Genomic DNA, 6,218 nt, shown 5'->3' with positions numbered 1-6,218 from the left:
GGAAAAAGTGTCAGTTTTAGACCAGCTGAGGAAAAGATGCTTTCTAGAGAATACAAAAAGCTGATGGGAAAAAGCACTGATGTAATTCTCTGCAGTGAATTTTATCTATGACATTGTGTAACAAACACAGTAGCATTAATAGAATAAATTTAATTGACACTTTTACTTAAGAAGAGTAATGGACATTATTTACTCTCATTAATTACAAAAGTTTAGTGGCAGGGATTTAATTTGGGGACTTAAAGTAATTCTTAAGAGCTGAGCCCAGGTTTCTGTATGTTTAGATTAACAAGTAGACATGGAGAGTCACCTTCGACACTGCAATGTGTCACTCTGAGGCTTAAATGGCATTATTGTGCCCAGGTCACAAAACAAAGAATAACTCAGATTCACGTTAAAGGTAACTCAGGCAAAGGGCTTTACACACTTCAACAGGATCAGCAAATATAATCGGATTAGCAAAAAAATTGGGTGAAAAGATTATAAATGATCCCTTAGTAATGCTGTATGTTTTAACACAGGAGATGCATCAATCATCAGAGCATGATTCAGCTTCTCTCCCCCCTAATGGAGTACAGTGGGGTGCAGAAGGGTTCTGGGGGATAGCACTACTTGTGCCTGTGATACATTTTAAGATCTGCCAGGAAATATTGCAAAAGACAATTACTGATTTTAAAAGGAAAAAGGTGAAAATGGAGGGAGCGAAGGTTTTAGAGGTTGGATATAATCACTTATTTGTGTGAAGACAGAAAGAGCTGGTGAACGTAATCAAATCATTTTAGAATATTGCTCATATATTAATTTTCTGAAGTAAAACAATTCTTTACAGCAGTTTTGGCAAAAGAGAGGCCAATGCAGGTGATGGAAAGTTGTGCAGAAAAGGATGTAACTTATGATTTCTAGGACTTGGATCTATAGGATGCCTTTTATAACTTTTGAGTCTGTTTTACCTGGCACCATGCCTTTATTGCATAGCTGCTGGTAGTTATTGAGACTACTTAAAAGGATATGCTCTTCATGGCATGTTCAGTGACATTTCCCCTTTGGCTATTTAGGGGTAAGTGTTAATTCTTTTGATTAGTACATAGGCAAGGTACTCTATGAAAGTGAGCTAATTTCAGTCCTACTTCACATCAAACATTCTTTATCTGAACTCCAGTTTAGAAACCCTAGGCCAAGTTCTCACTTACAGCAGGTTAAATAAAAATTAAAGAAAAACTCAGTGAAGAACCAATTAGATAGAGCTGGCAAGACTTAACCTGGTCATTGGCCTGCTCTTTCTTGCAGGATACAGGAGCTGTTTTGCTTTCTTATGTTATAATTCTTGCTTTTAAGCAGTGACTCATGATTTCACTTATCTATGGATAAACCTCTGGTGACACTGTACTCAAAGCCCTGTATGTCTCATGCCTATTGGAAGAGGTCTGCAGTAAGTGATCTCATGCATTTAGGATAGGGGGAAAACAAGAAAAACAACAAATGGTGTCCCACAGCTATGTGATCTCAGTAAAACAGACACATTGGAAACAGAGCTGCTGGATTGTCTGAGGGGCTTCAGCTTCCCCAGGGACTCCAAAAATTACACTGTCTTCACTCCTGGCTCCCTGCCTCTGCCCCTTCTCCATCTCACTAGCCACTTCCATACCACAGCAAGTAGGTTCTGCTTCATTTTTACATTACCTCCATCCATGTCTTCACCTGTTATATTAACCCAGTGTAAATTTTTCACTTATTATTTCTCCCTCTTTTTTTCTCCTGACTAGTCTCAGCACGTTTCTGTATTTTTTGTTGCTGAGGAAACTGCCCTTTTCCTCAGACAAAGTGAAAACACCTCCAGGGACCTTTTCCTAGTGTTTCTTTCTGTGTCACTCAACTTCTTTTCTTCCTCTGTGGTGTTGTTTCATGAAGAAATGTAATAATGAGATTAAGATATGAGGAAAAAAGTGAAGAACACAGGGGCTGGAGCAGCTGAGTGTGTCCATCTCATTTTACCCAGTCAGGTCCTCTGAAAAGGGTACCATCAGTCCCTTTGCTACCTGCTGGGAAGGGAGGGCAGCCTCATTCCCTTAACCCCAAGGCAGGAAAAGTGCTAAATGCTGTGAAATGGCATCATGGTCTCACCCTGTCAAAGGCTGACCCCCTGCTATATGCTGCTATCTGTATAGGATCTCAGGTTTAGGCAAACAAACATATTTTCCCTGACACAGCTTATTCATTTTGATCAATTCATAAGATGCTAATTTGAGTAACTGAGCACAAGGATAATTAGCAATCATGTCAGTGATAGTACATTTATTCAAATTAAGTCAAATGTGAGCAATCTCTGAAATTTTTTTTAGCCTGCACTGAAGAAAATCATTTAGCAGCTAATTTTATACTTCTCTGAAAGAAAAACAAATTCTAGAGGCGATTTCTGCTTTACATGTTAAGAAGACCCTGGGCTTTCAGGAATGATATTTTAACATGATTCAGAAAACTCATTTTCTCATTTTGCTGGCATTTATGGAAGAAAAGGTTTTCATCCAATTGTCTCCTAGTTTATTTTTCCTCCCACTCACCCTGTGGCTGGGATGTCTGCCCTCCACATCAGGGGTGAGGAGCCATAGCACAGCTTGTTGCGGGCATGGACATGAGTTTACAGCCATTTGGTTCCCTGGATGTGGGAGTTGCTTGAGTTGATTTATAGCCCTTAGTGAGGATATTTTGGGTAATACTACAACTTCTCTCTAATGAAATTCCTGTGCATAAACTCCTGCAGGACTCTGGCATGTAATTTTACTGCACTTATTTTACTGCTCCTCTGGCAAAGGGGTACAGTGCACACAGGCAGAGAGGTGCAGCAGCTGGATGCCAGAGCTGATTGATGGCTGGACTCCAGGTAGGATCCTTTCCAACCAGCCTTCAGCTTCTTTGGGACTGTGTGATGGTGATCTCCCTTTCCTTCAATGAGACCTTTCCTTGGATGAAACCTGGCCTTTGTACTGACCACCTCCAGCCAGGTGTACAGCTTGCCCTGGGTTTGGTGTGCCCTGCTGGCCCATGGTGTCTGCATGCACCAGCAAGCACCAGCCCATCCTGGGGCAGCTCTGCGCAGTTTGGAGGCCTCATATGTGGCAAAAAACCCTGGTCCCTCGAGCACTTCCCAAGGGAGGGTGCACACAGCAGTCAGTGCCCACGTTGCACGCAAGTCTGTGCTCCCCTGAAGGTTTCTCTTCTTTCTTGAAACCCTTCCCTGTCAGGTCCATCTGCTTTGCTGGTGGCTTGGGAAGGACAGGGCTTCCCAGGGCTCTGGCCTGGTTGTTGCTGCTGTCTGTGTGCCCAGGGCATAAGACAAAACTTCTCTGTGTCTCAAGAGCAACTGTGACTAAAGACACACGTTTACCCTCCTGCCTGTCCCCTGAGTCTGATCTCTGCCCTGAAAGGCACCTTGAGCCCCATGGGGATCCCTCCTGAGGCACCAGGAACAGGGTGGGTCTGGGATGGGCTGCCCTGAAGCTTTGCCAAACCTTGAGGCAGAGACAAGACTGGCATCTCCACTTAGAGTAATCAATTCTTTTATGCATGTGCCAAGGATTACTCCAGGAATCAAACCAAACAACATTAGCTAATTAACAGTAGTTAATTTGAAAGATCCCATAGCAAGTGACTTAGAATATAGTGAGTCCTATCCATTGACTCTTTTATATTATGAAGGTGTAATATCATAGTAAGATGAAGTCAACCGATGCAAACAATCCCGTCTCAGGTGATGTTTCCAGGCAGAGATTTTTTCCAAGGATTTCTACCCATCCAGTCTCTGATGAAAACCCATGTGTGCCACTGGTGCTGGTACCACAACAGTGGGGTAAGGACATAAGAACATAAGCAGGACATAAGCAAGCTGGGAAGAGTGTTCAGCATTTTTCTGATTTGGATGAAGGATAGCACACCTTCTCCATCAAGATTGCCTCTGCCTGGTTTTCTTTTGCTGGGCTCACTTTGCCTTGAAGAAACAAGTACTGGCTTTGCAGATCTTGGAGAGCTTTAGGGTCTTTTCCTTGATTTTCCTCAGAGGGTAACAGAGTCAAACTCTATTGTGCATACCTCTATTAACTGCTTTAAGAGAGATCCACATCTTCAAAAGAAGCCCATAACACATGCAAATAGACATGCATTATTAGAGACAGCTGCTGCAGTGATGACCATGTGCAAGAATGACAGCCACAAACCCTAAGCACCACATCCTCATAGAACTCTCTGTGGATGTAACCCTAAGACCCTCTTAGCCTAGTGGGACTAAGTGCATCCAATGGTTTATTATTTTGTGGCCCAAAAATTTTCCCCCTTACTTCACTCTGTTTGGATCAACCCTAGGAATTTTTTCACTGAGAGACAGACTGGCTCATATTTGGATCAATAAATTTTTCTGAGTGCTTGAGAAAACTCTTACCACATGGACTGAGTCCCAGACAATGGACAATGACAATTTTGGACAGATTTGGCCTAGCAATGGAAAAACATATTATCAGTGATGGCTTGTACTAATTAATTCTATCTCCCTAGAATCAGGCCATATGTGATATCGATTCTTTCAGTCACAGGGTTTCCCACTGCAGACATAATGGTAATGCAGAGGCAGCAAGCTGAGTGGCTCTCAGCAGCATATCAGAGCAAAATGCATAGCAGACACACACCACCAAGAGGCAGAAGATTGAAATAAAACACACTAGGCAAAGCTCTAGAATTACCACTTACATGATCCCGATGAAAGCTCCAAAGGGAAGTTCTTTGTGTGCTGTTTTAGAAAAGCAAAAATCCGTTCAGCTTTCCATGCCGGAGGCAGTGCTTTTTGGGTAATTGTTCACTGAAAACCAGCTGTTTCTGTTGCATTTTCTGACAGAAATTGGAGACTGAGCTGTCACTCAAGTGAGCAGGAGAAGGGCTGATCCCTTTGGGGTCTTGAGAGAGACTTTCTTGCATGTCCATGTACAAGCTGAAGTACAGTGCCAGTGGCCCCAGGCACAGGCATTTATCACCCTGCCAGACACAAGGCATCACTTCTCACTATGAAACCACAGAAGTTACACGTTCTTCCATAACTGAGCACTGAGAAAAGCTCAGTGACTTTTAGAGGTTTGGATTCAGTCTGCACTGCAAAGGTGAGAGAGGATCTTGTATGGACACTCCTCCATGGGCTGTTCTGCCAGACCAAACTGAGCTGAGTCCAGAAGATCCAGACTGCAGCTAATGCTGCCCTTAAACCCACATTTCTCACCCCATTCCAGGGCAAACCTTGGGATGTACAATTCTGAGAAATATCAGAATGAATCACTTCATCATTTGCAGAAGTCATCAGAGTACCTTGTTTTGGCACAGTGAATTGATCTTGTTGCTAGGTTCATTTGTTAATTTTCAGCTCAGAGTTGATGATTACCTTATCGATCTTTGTGAGCAAAAGGATGGAACAAATTCAGGATGCTGTGACCTCCAAACACACTCAGTGGGACAAACCATTTTCTATAAACCCTCTCCCATGAGAAGAAAGAGAAGGGAAAAGAAGTCAGGACTCTCTGAACCCTGCAAACTCAAGACAATTCACAGCAATTCACACAGAACATTGTGACTTGCTTAGAATCTGTGGTGAAAAAAAGAAATTTTCCCCAGGAAAACACTGCAGGCTTCCTAAAAACTGTTTTTATTTAAAAAGCCTTTCTGATCAAAGTTTACTGGTCAATCCTAATACTGAATAAAAAAAAGTACAATGAGAAATTTAGTTTTTGAAAATCTTCACACTGAAGTAGGAAATTTTTTCAACAAAAGAAACATAAATAAATGTACACCTATTTTCAAATTATTAATTTTATATTTAAATAAGAACAGCAACTCTTTTTTTTTCTTTTGATGAAACACCATCTTCCCCCTTAGGACAAGATGAATGGACAGAAATGAATGGGAGCTGTGAGCTGCTAATGCATCGTGTAATTTCCAGCAGGGCCTTAAACAAGAAAGATTTAACCTTGCAGGACTCTGTAGAGCTGGGTGAAGTTTTTCAGTGAAAATCACCAAAAATCCCTTGTTTTTCTTGAAACTTGCAGGAAGCCCGAGGAACTGTTGTGAGATTCACTTTCTTTCCATAAAGCATAACATAAGAGGGACTGCACAACACTGAGCTTGAACAGCATTCAGAAGAAAAAAAGGAAAGAACTCCAAAGCTACCAGGCCATAGGTACTCTGCTCTC

This window comes from Sylvia atricapilla, chromosome 2 (genome assembly GCF_009819655.1).
Source record: "Sylvia atricapilla isolate bSylAtr1 chromosome 2, bSylAtr1.pri, whole genome shotgun sequence".
Taxonomy (NCBI): domain Eukaryota; kingdom Metazoa; phylum Chordata; class Aves; order Passeriformes; family Sylviidae; genus Sylvia; species Sylvia atricapilla.
The sequence above is the reverse complement of the archived record's forward strand: the minus strand, read 5'-3'. Positions refer to the sequence as shown.